Source organism: Amblyomma mixtum, chromosome 7, assembly GCF_055824585.1.
Source record: "Amblyomma mixtum isolate Tamu chromosome 7, ASM5582458v1, whole genome shotgun sequence".
Classification (NCBI taxonomy): Eukaryota; Metazoa; Arthropoda; class Arachnida; order Ixodida; family Ixodidae; genus Amblyomma; species Amblyomma mixtum.
In genome coordinates, this window is record NC_143018.1 from 82,022,849 (window position 1) to 82,039,092 (window position 16,244).

General features: G+C 43.8%; 1 long non-coding RNA gene across 1 annotated transcript; it reads right to left on the reverse strand.

Moving 5' to 3' along the window:
- Positions 1–9,630: 9,630 nt before the first annotated feature.
- Positions 9,631–15,862, reverse strand: LOC149336627 (uncharacterized). The gene is made up of 3 exons (XR_016284307.1): positions 15,708–15,862; positions 14,720–14,900; positions 9,631–10,653 (listed from the first exon to the last, which is right to left on the reverse strand). It is a non-coding gene; the product is annotated as an uncharacterized LOC149336627 (long non-coding RNA).
- Positions 15,863–16,244: the final 382 nt, after the last annotated feature.

Below are 16,244 nucleotides of genomic sequence, written 5' to 3' on the forward strand. Positions count from 1 at the left end.
TAATATCTGACATGAAATTTCTCTAGTGCCTTTTAGTATTTTGGTAGGTATCTCGTCAGGTCCAGGGGCGCTAGACGACTTCAAACTGTCGATAAGTTTACCTATGCCTTCGGCTGAAATGGAGATTGGGGGCATCTGGCTGAAATGAGAGCTGTTATGGTTGGGTACATGGAGGACGGGTTCATGAGTGAAAACGGAAGAGAAGTAATTGTTCATAACATCTGCACAGCGATCTGCAGAGACGTGCGAGCCATCTTGCTCACGCAAGATAATACCCTGCGGCGAGTTATGGTTTGGCAACAGAATCTTCCAGAATTTCTGGGGGTTATTTTTAATGATGTTTTGCAAATCATTATTAAAAAATTTCTTTTTGGAGCGTCTCAAAAGATTCGTATAATTACGGAGACATTCGAAGTATTTATCCCATTTTGAAACGGTGGCTGAATTTTTGGCTGCTCGGAAAAGACGCTTTTTCTTTTTTAATAATCTTCGAAGAGAATTGGAAAACCAATGCTTATCAGCATCTCCGCGCATGCACACAAGAGGCACATATGACTCCATAAGCGAGAGCATTTTCTGCTTGTAAAGCAACCAGTTACTATTAACTGTTCGAGAGGAAGCAGAGTTACAGAAATTACAAAAAAAACTTTTCTAGAACCTGGTTAATTTGAGCATAGTCAGCTTTGTTATAGTCGCGAATATATTTTATTGATGGCTTGCGGGAAGGAATGGCAAATGACAAATTAAAAAATAGCAGGTTATGATCGCTAAGGCCACTGGTACACGAGGGAGACTTAAACAACTCAGGCTTCGAGACGAATACAAGATCGAGGACGTTGCTACCACGCGTTGGAGTATTAACACAATGAACCATGTTAAACATTAGAATTAATTGAAGAAATGTTTTTGACTGACGAGAAGGTGCTGATAGCTGATCCCAGTCGATGTCGGGATAGTCAAAATCGCCACAAAGGACTAAGTGTGCACGGGGAAAGCGGAACCGCAAGTCTAGAAAGACCGAATACAATTCATCAACAAAAGAACAGTCAGAATCTGGCGGCCGGTAACAGGCGATAAGTATGGTCGCGGTAAAAGTAAGGGACAGGTTAACACAAACTAATTCAAGGCTACAGCCGACTGGCACGAAGTGCGAGCGTATGCTAGATTTTATCAGAACCAGAACACCCCCTCCTCTTCGGCCAGCTCTGTCAAACCTGTAGATAGTGAAAGATTTACTGCCCTCGAGTTGTTCATTGTCTCGAATATCATCGGTAAGCCATGACTCAGTAAGGATAGCAATATCTGAGCAGTGATCTTCGAGAAGCACTTCCACAGCCTCTTTCTTGGGTAAGTAGCTGCGAATATTTGTTAGCATGACAGCCATGTGATGATAAGATGGGATGGCGCGTGAAATATGCAAAGGCTGGGGCGGCGCTTTAGAGGGAAACTTGGAGGCGGACGATGGCTGCTATGATGAAAGCTCGACTACTGAATCTGTGTCGGCGTTATATATGTATTGCTTTTTGTTGATAAGCAGCTTGTCGTAACGTATTTTAAACGTGACATCTCTTTCCTTGCCAAAACAGTATAACTTCTTTCGGGCTAATCGAACATGCGCCGAATAATCTTCTCGAACAGAAAAGTTTGTTTCTTTCAGCTTTGGTCCTGCAGCCAGAATCTTTGACTTGACCTTAAAATGTGCCAGTTTCACAAGGATTGGGCGGTTTTTCGATTCCTGAAAGTGGCCCATTCGGTGGGCGCGTTCTATATCATCACTGTTTATCGACAGTTCAAGGTGTTGTGAACAGAAGGTGACAACCTGCGTCTCTGATTGCTCCCAGGTTTCGTCGCTCGTGTCCGTGATACCAAAAAAGATTAAATTTGACCTGCGTAAGCGATTTTCTGCGTCGTCGCACTTTTCCGTGAGCATTTTGATTGCAGAGGAAAGTCTGGTAATGTCAGCGTTCGAGCTTGAGGGCGAAGCTTGTTCTTCGGTTTGACCAGCATGTACAATTTTTTCCAAAGCATCAACCCGCAATGAAAGGTCGCTGACGTTCTTTTCAATACTAATCTGTGCACCACGTATGCTGGAAAGCTCGGACAAAACAGTATTCTGGGACAATTCAAGGCGCGATATTGCCGCAGCGATTGATTCTAGGGTTGCTGGGGTGTCGTTTTGGTCAGGTCCAGGGTTCACTTCAACATCGGCAGAGAGCATAAGCAAGACACGAAAAAAAATAGGCGTTGATGCAATGTAAACACATGTCGAACAACAGTTTGCGGCAAGAATCAATGAACTCAAGTGGGCACGACAGCGCGAATAAAAAAGGGTCGCTTGTACGGGTAGAACAAGCGTTCGGTAAGTAACTAACCTGCGTAAGGAACGGAGTTGGCATGACCGTGTTTGAAGCGGTGACGTGCCCCAAGTCGCGCCGGTGCTTGTGCCACGTATTTATACACGAAGATCCCGCGTTGATTGTGCCACCAGGTTGCCAGATGAGAGGTTCATTCCACTCCGGAAACAGCGTGAATGCCGAGGTTTGCTGATCAGTGTTCTCGATCCGAGGTAGCTGACGGAACGGCTTCGTGGGATGATGTTCCTCGACCGGGTAGAAGTGGCCGAAGCAGAAAGGCAGCGTCGATACGGTCCATATCAGGACAGCCTGCGTAAGGAACGGAGTTGACATGACCGTGTTTGAAGCGGTGACGTGCCCTTGCCTTAACCACATCCATAAAACATGTCAGATGAGTCTAGTTTATTAAATATGCCACTTGTGGTCTTGCCGTGGCTTCACGATTTTTGTTTTATACTCAGTGCGCTCCAGTCATGAGGAGTGCCCTAGAACATGTATTCAAGAAGGCGTCTGCATTGAAATGCAGCCTTCACCTTTCAAAACACTGCGAACTTTAAAAAGAGTTTCCACTGCGTTCTTCGCGGGCATAGATTATACTTCTCGTTTGTGAAACTTGCTGCAGTTCAGCACTAGTCCGCTTAGGAAATGTACGTACGTAGGTTTACGTTTATAGGGTTTAGCGTCCCAAAGCGACTAAGGCTATGAGAGACGCCGTAGTGGAGGGCTCCGGAAATTTCGACCACCTGGGGTTCTTTAACGTGCATTGACATCGCACAGCACACGGGCCTCTAGAATTTCTCCTCCAAAGAAATTCAACCGCCGCGGCCGGGATCGAACCCGCGTCTTTCGGGTCAGAAGCCGAGCACCATAACCACTGAGCCACCAAGGCAGCCTCTTTGGAATATAGGCGGCCTCTTAGGCCTTTTAGGCTACTCTTCCACAAAGAGTAGCCCACAAAGGCAGTCAATTCTTGCGTTCAGCAGGAGGGATATGTGCGACAGGAGGAAGGATGTGGTTTTCATAGCGCTCCAGCTGGCCAACCACATGCGCCGTTCGCTGCTAGGAATTATCACAGTGAATCTCTGTGGAGAAACTATAACTGAAGAATATAATTATATATGTGTATTACTAAATGAATAAATAACTAAATAATTCCCTTTGTAATGCCTTCAGGCCCTAAGGGTAAACGGTAAGGGTAAGGGTAACGCATTAATGACCTAAGCTCCAACCTTGACCTAAACGTTCCTACTGACACTCTCTTCCTTGATTTCGAAAAAGCTTTCGATAAAGTACCACATAAAAGACTGCTTCTAAAGATATCGTGTCTAAATCTTAATTCGTTAGTATTGGAATGGCTTTGTAACTTTTTGATTAACAGAGAGCAATTTGTCTATGCTAACAATTATTCTTCTCCGCGTAGCCCAGTCATTTCAGGTGTTCCCCAAGGTACAGTCCTAGGATCTTTGCTTTTCCTCACATATATTAACGATCTTCCTTCCAGTATTTCCTCTACCATCCGCTTATTTGCAGACGATTGTGTAATTTATCGCCCAATCACTAGCAGTACTGACGCTGACATTCTTTAACAAGATCTTAACCGAATACAAACTTGGTGCGAACGTTGGTTAATGTCTATCAATATTTCCAAAACTTGTTTGATTTCGTTCCATCGTCGACAGATGCATACTCCTTCTAAATACACTCTTTTCGGTTCAGAAGTGTCGTCCGTCTCTTCCTGTAGGTACTTGGGGATTACTGTAACGCAAAACCTAACATGGTCATCTCATATCATGAACATCACTAACGAGGCTAATCGTACCCTTGGTTTCATACGGCGTAATCTACGATTTGCCACCCCGTCCATCAAATCATTAGCATACATAACTTTTGTCCGTCCTAAACTAGAATATGCTGCAGCAATATGGCATCCTCACCAGTCTAACCTCTCTTTAACCTTAGCAAAAATGCAAAATCGAGCTATCTGCTTCATTTATTCTGATTATTCGTACTACACTAGTGTGTCTGCATTAAAATCTAGAGCTGACTTACCCAGCCTTGAAAAGCGACGAAAAATTTCTCGATTGTGCCTCTTTCATATGTTTTATCATTCATCTTTAGGAGCATCGGTCATATCACCGGCTTATCGCCTCTCAAGCCGTATAAACCATCATAAGGCCGTCTACGCCCCCACCTCAAGAACCACCGCTCATTCTCGATCTTTTTTCGTCACGTCATCCCGGGACTGGAATGATCTACCACAGGACGCCGTGCATCACATCAACGCCATCCATTTTAAGAACGCCATCAAGACCATTATTGTTTAACTGTCATGCCCATCCCTCATGTAATGCCCCATACCAGGGGCCTTTGAGGTATTAAATAAAAAAATAAAAAAATAAAAAAGTAAAGTTAAGAATAAACGACGCAGCAGAGACGCTTCTTTGATATCTTTCAGTCATGCTTATGGGGATTTATTGCAGTCATGTGCTATTCACGTCGTCGACCCGAATTTGTTAAACAAAGCGCCTTCCAATAAAAGCTCCGCATGTGTGGATACGGCGGCAGCTACCGCCACCGAATGCTTTATCAACGGTGGAATCAAGAGTGATTGGCAGTTTTCTTTTCTTCGCTTCACTTTCTTCCTCACTTGGCGCATATATGGAAATTTAAAACATGGGTGGCAAATTGGCTTGGGTTCTGAGAGATTTCCTAGTTCGTTTGGTTCCCTGCAGCAAAAATAGGTAGTCTACGCAGGCGCTTGTAACTAGCAGTGGTGGCGAACAAGCACGTTGATAACAATGGTCAAGATACACCAAAAGTCGCCAACAGTTCGATGAGTGGTAGCGCCACCAGAAAAACCAACCAAAAGAGAGGAGCAAACATCTACGTTCACTCTCTTAATTGTTTCAAAACTGCGTAGAAATAACCACACCATTTATCGCAATTATGAAACAAGAGTTTATAACGCGAATGGTCATGTTTTAGCTATGCCGTGACGGCAAAGACAGAAGCCGGGCTAAGAGTCGGAGGACGCTTGTGCCCATCCTTTAGGGCGATGGGGTTCGAACCAATCAACTCCTGCAGCCAAATTGGCCGCCTGCGCCACTAAGCCACCCGTCGCTACCGAATCCGTCTCCCTGTCCCCTCTTCCACTTTTCTGCTCTATCCTCTCTCCTAAAACTTGAGGCGAGGATTTTTCTTTCTTCACTCTCTCTCATTCTGTCTCTCTATCTCTCTCTCTCTCTCATTTCATTTCATTTTATTACCTTAAAGACCTCAGGGAAGGGGAATTACATAAGTTGTGGCAAGTATTGGGTAACATTGTTATGAAAGTACATATTTTTCTTACACTTTCAATAAACTTCGGTGAGTGGATGATTACCCTTTTTCTTTTTCTCTACGTGGAGAGGATTCCACTCTCTACACGTTATAACCTGCCAAGAGAGGCAGGTGGCGCTGCGGACGATGACGGCGGCGCGAAAGGGAAGAAGTTGCGAAAAATAGAGAATGCTCTAAAACACAAAAAACATATAGAAGTTAATAGAAAGAATGTCAGATTAGGCCACAGCGAAGTGTTTGTTCGGTATGCTTTTATAAAGCTCAGAAATCAGGCCGCGGTGTCGTTATGTTCACAGAGAGAGCTCACCAGCAGCCCATTCAAGTCTTTCTGTGTAGTGTAGCCAAGGTTGTCCTGCCTCTGATAAAGCATTACGAATGACCTGTGACAGGATTTTCTATCGAACTCGAAGGTGAAAATCCCGTGGAAAATAAAAAACGGAGATTAAGAAACAAAGAACAAGAAAAGTTCCTGTGCTACAACAGTACCTTTAAATCAACGTGGTTAAAAAAGGCACGGGAAAAATGAAGCAACTCGCACGCGCCAATGGGCTGATCCTTTAATGCACAGCGGCTCAGTACTCATGCGCGTCCCACGTGAAACGAAGCAATTCTTTACAGCAGTTCGCTTTGCCGGAAGATGAATTATGCATGGTGAGTTCCACGATGCGATGCATTAAGAGATTAGGGAGGCATATGTATTTAACGGTTACTTTTATGCCATTACGCACTGATGCTTTCTTTCATCATCATTAGGTCATAAAGATGCGAATAGGGATGAAGAATACCGAGTTGCTATCGTAGGATACAACTCAAGAAAGGAGCGGCTTTTCCCCGTCAAGGCACCCTCTTCCAGCCATTGTTGACCAAATATTTTAGGGGAATCCCCCAAGGTGGAGTAGATTTGTAATAAGGGAGCAATTACTCATTGACGTCCACCCGAGCGCAGCCATACGGCCACAAAGGAAAGCTATACAGCTTTCACAGAAACTTCGTAGTTAAAGAAAAATTCGTCCTGGTCCGGGGTTCGAACCCGGGACCACCGCCACACCGGAGCAGTCGCTCTACCTATTGAGCTAACCGGGACGGCAAGCTTATGGTAGGGCGAGAGCGAATTGATCTATAACTCGAAGTGGGAACAGTGTTGACCAAATATTTTAGGGGAATCCCCCAAGGTGGAGTAGATTTGTAATAAGGGAGTAATTACTCATTGACGTCCACCCGAGCGCAGCCATACGGCCACAAAGGAAAGCTATACAGCTTTCACAGAAACTTCGTAGTTAAAGAAAAATTCGTCCTGGTCCGGGGTTCGAACCCGGGACCACCGCCACACCGGTTAGCTCAATTGGTAGAGCGACTGCTCCGGTGTGGCGGTGGTCCCGGGTTCGAACCCCGGACCAGGACAAATTTTTCTTTAACTACGAAGTTTCTGTGAAAGCTGTATAGCTTTCCTTTGTGGCCGTATGGCTGCACTCGGGTGGACGTCAATGATTAATTACTCCCTTATTACTCTTCCAGCCAGTGTCATCGGTCGATTCTCATGAGCCGGTTAGCGTGACAAGGCAGGATGTGGAGTGACAGTGTAAGAAAGGTACTACCACGGACCATACAGAGGCAGCGGGGGGGGGGTATTTTCTTTCATCTGCCACTCCCTGCATATTCACGCCAGCAGGCTCATAAGAATTAGCCGGCGCCATTGGCTGGAAGAGGTCCTTCGACGGGGAAGAACGGCTTCGTTCTTGAGTTGTATTTGACTATAGGTTTCCACTATCGGCACAGCTGAGAAGGAAACTGGACGGGTTTCATCCCGTTCTGGCATCTACATTTTTACGCTGTCGGGTTCCATTATGTTGCGCGTGGTAATATAGACACACTGTAATAAGGAAGTAATTACAAATTGGCATCCACCCAAACGAGGTCATACGGCTACAGAGGAAAGCTATACAACTTTCCTTATTGACCAACATTTGACCAATACTGTTGCCACTTCGAGTTATCGATCAGTTCGCTCCTGCCCTACCATAAGCTTGCCGTCCCTTTTAGCTCACTTGGTAGAGCGACTGTACCGGTGGAGCGATGGTCATGAGTTCGAGCTCTGGACCCGGAAGAATTTTTCTTTCTTTAACTACGAAGTTTCCGAGTAAGCTGTATAGCTTTCCCATGTAGCCGTATGGCATCGCTTGGGTGGATGCCAATGAGCAATTACTCCCTTCCCTTACAAAAATTTTTAGTAACATTCTTTAGAAAGTCTTTCGACAATTGTTAATAGAACCTATCAACATTGAATAGAAAGTCTTTTAAACGCCTTTGTACATTGTAGTAACAACCTATCAACCGTCTTCCGACAATTGGCCACCGATATCCAAAAGACTCAAGTACATAGAAAGTCTTTATACTTCCTATCATCCCCTTATCGAGTTTGTATACACTTCCTACTGACCCCTTACCGACAATGTCTACCAACACCCTATTAACGGTCTTCCGACAATTGGCCACCGTTATCCAAAAGACTCAAGTACATAGAAAGTCTTTACACTTCCTATCATCCCCTTATCGAGTTTGTATACACTTCCTACTGACCCCTTACCAACAATGTCTACCAACACCCTATTGACGGTCTTCCGACAATTGGCCACCGTTATCCAAAAGACTCAAGTACATAGAAAGTCTTTACACTTCTTATCAACCACATACCGACAATGTCTACCAACGCCCTATCAACGGTCTTCCGACAATTGGCCACCGTTATTCAAAAGACTCAAGTACGAAGAAAGTATAATTCCTACATCAACTTTTGGAAAAGTGTATGTTAACTACACAGTACAACACTTTTACCAACATAGTTTTATCACTTCAAAATCATTTTGTGAACACTATCCTGGGGTGCTTAAAGAATAATAGAAGCAAAATGTAAATTATTACATTTATTGTGCACAAGTGTACATACGCGCTACAACACATGCATGATGCATCAAAATATTTTATGGAGAACAATAGAGGAACAGAATATTGCCTTCGGCACGCTTCCCCTCAGTTCCCTCTGAGTAACAATGACTGACACACAGCAATTGAAAAACATAACAGGTTTTAATTCACGATGTTTCGGCTGGAGGACCAGCCTTTTTCGAGTATAGTATAGCATTCGAAACAAAAGCTGTGCGCTTCAAATGCTGTAGTACACTTGAAAACGACTGGCCCTCCAACCAAAACATCGTCAATTAAATCCCGTTAGGTTTTTCTTACATATATACGAGGTGTTTCAGGGAAGACTAAGTAATTTTCAAAAAACAGGTATTTTGAGATGAATGTATGGCTTTTTCAGCATAGTATTACCAGTGTTGGCAGGCACCAGAAAACTTGTGAAGAGTCTTACGTAATAAGCTGGTTAGCTAATTTTTATTAATGAACCTTTTCACTATCAGAAACTTTGTTAAAACATTAAGTTGGGCTAGTTGGTAACGGCTTGAAGGAATCATACTCTTAGCGGTAAGAACACACACAGGACACCCGCTAGACTTCAACTATCTTTACTGGACACTTGTACGACATAAATATGTATCACTGAGCACACGCAGGTGCCTCGTCATCGGCATCAGGTCTAACTACGCCCTCCCCTCTCCTGCAAGGCATACGGTTGCGCCGATAAACAATCCCTTTTTCTGCCAATGCCAGGAAGGTAGTGCTTACACACATGTCACCCGCCTCTTGAATACGAAAGGCCTGGGAGCCGAGAAAAAAGAAAGAAAAATTATCGAAGTCTTTCGTATTCAAGAGGCGGGTGACATGTGTAAGCACTCCCTCCCTGGTGTTGGCAGAAAAAGAGATTGTTTATCAGCGCAACCGTATGCCTTGCAGGAGAGGGCAGGGCGTAGTTAGACCTGTTGCGGATGACGAGGCACCTGCGTGTGCTCAGTGATACATATTTATGTTGTACAAGTGTCCAGTAAAGATAGTTGAAGTCTAGCGGGTGTCCTGTGTGTGTGTGTGTCTTGGTGTTGTGTGTGTTTCTTACTGCTAAGAATATGATTCCTTCACTATCAGAGTTAGGCGTCTAGTTGCCATTAGAGATTTGTAGCAGTTACATGCACTGGAGGGGTTTCTTTCCCTGTGTGCTTTCAAAAGCGCATGTATTTTCGCACGATGCAGCCAAATTTTGTCGAGCCACAGCGGCGAAAGTAATCATGTTTTGTACATTCCAGAAACTGATATGGCTACTACGAACAACTGGCTAAAAGTCTCTAACTGCAACCAGTTGCAAACCTGTGTTAGTTAAAAAGTTAATTATCAGAAATTAGTTAACCAGCTTACTAAATACACCTCACCGGCTTTTTGGTGTCTGCTAACACTGGTAATATTATGCAGCAAAAGCCATATTTTTGAAAACTACTTATTCTTCCCTGAAACACCTGGTGCATATAAATACTGCTCACTTTCCTGTACAACACAGAAACGAAATAATTTCTTCTGTAACATGAAAGTTCCATGAGCCACATAACAAACCCGTGGAAAAAAACTGCATGCATACACACACATCTCTCCAAAACAGCTAAAAAATCCCACACAGTGAAACAATGCTTACACTGTCTTAAGACCAACATTAAAGGCTGCAAACACTAGCGAATTAAAAGTCAAACAAATGCCAAACATATGCTAAATGTCCCCATGGATGTAGATATTAAGCTATGAGCTGATTTTAATAAAAATGCATCAGCACAGAAATGCTTAAGAGACTTTGTTGGTGCACTATCCTGACACTTGTCCTCAATATCAGGCAGCCTGCTTATTGTTCATCATCATCATCAGCCTGACTATGCCCACTGCAGGGCAAAGGCCTCTCCCATGCCTCTCCAATTAACCCTGTCTTTACTTGTCTGCATCACCAGTGGAAGAGGTAGCGTCCTAGTGATGAGACGTGTGCACGAACAGGTAGCCTTCTCCATGGCAGAATGCAGCAGCAAGAGAACTGCACAAGAAAACATTCAAAGTATACAGTTATAGTAACTTCTAATAGAATCAAACACGGAGCAGCAACAATCAGTTAAATGTGCACTAAAATGCAGCACTCCGAGTGAGTTTGATAAGGCTGCTGAGTAATAGCATAAGCAGCAGTCACAAGACTAGAACTAAATGTAATGCGTCCTTGAACAAGAAAAAGCTATAACATGATGTTGTGTTCAATTCTGCCCCCACATTCGAAGACTGAATGATATTCACAGGAACTGACATTAACGTGTTACACCTAATTAGGCAGGCTCGAGACAAGGCGGTAGGTGACTATAGGTTCTAGGAACAGTAGGGGAGAGTTATTAGTAGAGTTCGCAGATAGAAATAGTTTACGGATTATGAATACCTTCTTCCGCAAACGAGCAAACAGGAAGTGGACGTGGAAGAGCCCCAGTGGTGAGACTAAACATGAAATAGACTTCATACTGTGTGCACACCCTGGCATCGTAGAGGATGTGGAGGTCCTCGGTAAGGTCCGTTGTAGCGACCACAGAACGGTAAGGTCTCGTGTTAGCTTAGATTTGAAGAGGGAACGGAGGAAACTGGTGAAGCGAAAGGCTATTAACGAGTTAGCATTAAGAGGGAAGGTAGAGGAATTCAGACTGTCGCTGCAAAACAGATTTTCCGCTTTAACTGAAGAAGACGACCGCAGTGTTGAAACAATGAATGATAATCTTACAGCTATCGTTACAGAGTGCGCCGCAGAAGTAGGTGGTAGGATGGTTCGACAGGATACCAGCAAGCTATCTCAGGAGACTAAAGATCTGATTAAGAAACGCCAAAGCATGAGGACTTCTAACTCCACAGACAGGATAGAACTAGCAGATCTATCGAAGTTAATAAATAAGCGCAAGGTAGCCGACATAAGAAAGTTTAACGTGGAGAAAATCGAGCATGCTCTAAGGAACGGAGGTAGCCTAAAATCAGTGAGGAGAAAACTGGGCATAGGTAAAAACCAGATGTATGCGCTAAAAGACAAACAGGACAATGTCATCAGCAATATGGATAAGATAGTTGAATTAACCGAAGAATTCTACACAAATCTATACAGTAGCGAATGTAATCATCAAGTTACTGAGGGAGGCAGTCGAGCACAGCAATGGGACATCCTGCCAGTAACGAAGGAGGAAGTAAAGAAAGCCTTAGGAGCAATGCAAAGAGGGAAAGCAGCTGGTGAGGATCAGGTAACAGCAGATTTGTTGAAGTATGGAGGAGAGATTGTGCTACAAAAACTAGCCACCCTGTATACGCAGTGCCTTGTGACCTCGAGAGTACCAGAAGCTTGGAAGAACGCTAACATTATCTTAATTCATAAGAAAGGAGACGTCAAGGACTTGAAGAATTACAGACCAATCAGCTTATTGTCCGTTGCCTACAAGGTATTTACTAAGGTAATCGCTAATAGAGTCAGGAAAACCTTGGACTTTAGTCAACCAAATGATCAGGCAGGCTTTCGTAAAGGATACTCGACAATAGACCACATTCACACTACCAATCAGGTGATATAAAAATGCGCGGAATATAACCAACCCCTATATATAGCCTTCATTGATTACGAGAAAGCATTTGACTCAGTGGAAACCTCAGCTGTCATGCAGGCATTGCGGAATCAGGGTGTGGAAGAGTGTTATGTGAAAATATTGGAAGATATTTATAACGATTGCACAGCTACTATAGTTCTCCATAAAGTCAGCAATAAAATTCCAATACGGAAAGGTGTCAGGCAGGGAGACATGATCTCGCCAATGCTCTTCAATGCCTGCTTACAGGAGGTATTCCGGGGACTGGAATGGGAACAGTTAGAGATAAGAGTTAATGGAGAATACCTGAGTAATTTGCGATTCGCTGATGACATTGCCTTGCTAAGCCACTCAGGACAAGAACTGCAAAGCATGATCAACCAGTTAGACAGGCAGAGCAGAACGGTGGGGCTAAGAGTTAACATGCAGAAAACCAAAGTAATGTTCAACGGCCTAGCAAGGGAACAGCAGTTCGCAATTGGTAGCGAGGTGCTGGAAGTAGTAAGAGAATATGTCTACTTAGGGCAGGTAGTGACTGCAGATCCGGATCATGAGAGGGAAATAACTAGAAGAATAAGAATGGGGTGGAGCGCATATAGCAGATTCTCTCAGATCATGATTGGTAGCTTACCAATATCCCTGAAGAGAAAAGTATACAACAGCTGTATCCTACCGGTACTCACCTATGGGGCAGAAACGTGAAGGCTAACAAAGAGGGTTCAGCTTAAGTTAAGAACAACGCAGCGAGCTATGGAAAGGAAAATGATAGGTGTAACGTTAAGAGATCGGAAGAGGGCGGAGTGGGTGAGGGAACAAACGTGGGTTAATGACATCTTAGTTGAAATCAAGAAGAAATGGGCTTGGGCAGGGCATGTAATGCGAAGGCAAGATAACCGCTGGTCCTTAAGGGTAACGGAGTGGATTCCAAGAGAAAGCAAACGCAGCAGGGGACGGCAGAAAGTTAGGTGGTCGGATGAGATTAAGAAGTTTGCGGGGATACAGTGGCGGCAAGTGACAAAGGACAGGGTTAATTGGAGAGACATGGGAGAGGCCTTTGCCCTGCAGTGGGTGTAGTCAGGCTAATGATGATGATGACCAAATTAGGCTACCACGAAGAGATATTTAGCCATTCCAGTCATATGAAGATAACATGCAGGCCATAAAATATAAAAATTATTTTGTGTTTCTGATTTGTCTGCACAGAAATTGAGGCAGCTTTTGTTTTCAAAAGTGATGGCACAAAGACATTGCAATATAATGCACATGTTGCTGTAGATAATGTATCATTTGGAGCTATACCAGGTGTTAGGGGAAAATGTATGAACAAAGAGTACAAAGGTGAGCAAGTTAGTCAGGGCAAGAGTGGCACACTCTAAAGCAAATGAATCAAAATATTAAGGCACACACTGCGTCAGATACAATACTTGTAAGTAAAGCTGCACTGCATAGAACTACAAGCGATAAAAGCCTCAGAAACGTGCCCCTAAGGGAGCAGCTGGACTGGTAGTTTTTTATTTGTCCCGCAGCACATCCCTCTAGTGCTGAGGCCAGCTCATATCTGTTTAAGTTAAGAATACAAGGGAAACAAGCAAACAAGTTTTCCAAAGAAGATAAAAATGTGCACTTAGGTTGTTCTTTAGGAAATTTACCTGTCACTAATTGCAGCAATAAATACCTCGAGAAAGAAAATAAGTTATTTACACAGCTTATTACAAACCTTGATGGCACGGGAGAAAGGCAACATCAAATGCATCGGTTCAAGTAAAGCCAGGGGTCTTGTTAAGGTCACAGCAATATTTGTTGACTTAGGCTCAGCTAGTCTAATGCAATCAGTAACTGAACGTCGGCATGAATAAAAAAAACAATGCACCAATACTCAATTCCAAATGCATTTCAACTGTACAGTGCAGTCAGTTGTGACAAAGGGAGTGTGAAAGAAAACCTCAGCAATGCTCATGACATCGAATAAGCACCTTTCTTCTGTACAGCTAAAATATAAGCTTTGCAGGGTTTCATGTAATGCAAGGATAACCTGGTAAGGTATCAATTATTGATGCTAGCAACAAATATGCTTCTAAAGCAGAGTGCTCCACTTGAACGCCAATATTCAATTATGCATTGCCCGTTAGGCCATGCCTATCACATCACTGGTTCACTTCAAACATGCCATACCTTGTAAGAGGTAGGTACTGCTGAAGTAAACCTATAAAATTTATTTGCTGCTTTTAGACTGCTGTATAAAGGTCATGAAGCAGATAATTGTTTTAATTTGGTCTATACAGTGGTCAAGATTTCCAAGCACGAGAGGCATGAGGGAAAAAAACTATAGAAAGCATTTCACACTATAACACAATGCACTTGACTAGGGGAGTGCTTTCATGACGCCCGCAATATCTTTTCCCTTTCTCTTGGTCCTCTTTTAAAAGAAAAAAAAAACGAAAGAGAGAGGGAGCCTGGACCAGAAGATTTTTGGCAGGCTAAAACAGACAAGGAAAATATACCCACTTGTCTACCTATCCTTTTACAAGTGGCACATGCTTGATATCCAGTGTCAATGGCTGATAGGCTGAACCAGCAGGTCTTGATGTCATTTGCCTCTGGTTGAGGTAGCATTGGCTCGATGACAGATGAAAGCTGGTGCAAAAGTAGCGTGATGATACCGGTGGAGCAGCTGTACAGGGCTTGACTGCGGGTGCATTTGAAGAAAGGCAACATTAGAGCCATGCTTTCATAAACATCACAGAAGCCACATCCCATTAAAACCTCTAGCTGTTCAGTCCAATGTGTTCATGAGTGGAGGCTAATTATTAATTACCTATGCCTCCAATAGTTAGCAAAAAAAATGGTTTACAAAGCTTGTCATACTTTTCTTAAAGCTATTATTCGCGAATCACGTTATACTTTTATCGCTTCAGACTGAAAATGGGGGAATGACATAAATGTAGTGAACGTAAAAAAATAAAATGACAACAAACCTTCCATTGTGCGATTACCTCAGCTGCACTGCAATGGAATGGTTCTGCTATTTTTAATCGTCGTTTCGTTGACCAGAACTATCAAGAAACACAGCACTTGATGTGACTGCGACGTAGAACGGGCAATGCTCCTTATCCAGTAAACACTCAGGCAGCAGAATCAAAAGACGCACGCCGCTACAAGCACTTTTCGTTCTTATGGTCTCCTTTTCACGCGCTGCTCCTGTTCAGTCGGAATAACGAATCAAGCCGCACCCCATAGTTCTCGGCGTGCAACCAAATTCTATCACATAACTCCTGCGCCGAGGAGCTGACGCAAACAGCGTGAGGCGGCGGGTTGAAAGTTGCATAGTTGGCAAGCGAGCGTGTCAGAACACCTTCTCTATGCAAACGATCGCGTGGTGCCCGCATTTTGCACCTCACTGCGAACAAGACGTGAAGACCAACCCAAATGCATTCGCAGCCCTCAATCATACCCCCGACACATCGCAGAAGTCATTTTCCAGTTCTGTACTTACATTTGTCAACGTTCACGGCAAGCCGTTTCTTCTATCGGGCATCGGGCGCCGGCCGCTCTCGGCGTGGTTGCGTGCAGTACGTCAGAGCAGTTTTTGAGCACTGCGTGCGCGTAAGAACGTCTTCCGCAGCACTGGAGCCATCTGTCACCTTCCGAGTTCAGTCACACTACCACACAAGACCTACTGAACTACAGACCTGCACATTTGGCGGGGTCCTATGGAGCAGCGTGCGCCAACTTTCGTTAGCTTATTGGCCGTTGAGGGCGCTCGGTTGACCTGTTCGTCTGCTGTCATCATCATCATCGTTTGCCAATTTGCGCAAGATATTTAATACATTTGTTTCGTCTTCTTCTGCTATCTTAACATCAACGATAAAAATATCCACAATAACGAGTTTTTTCGCTCTGGATGAGTACAAAAAACGTCTTTCTTTTTATCCGCTTTCTTTTCGTCAGCACCACCGTGCCTAGCATAGATAAATGGATGTTAATGATTACGTGGACAAACGACGAAACTGCCTTCTTTGAAATAAAATAA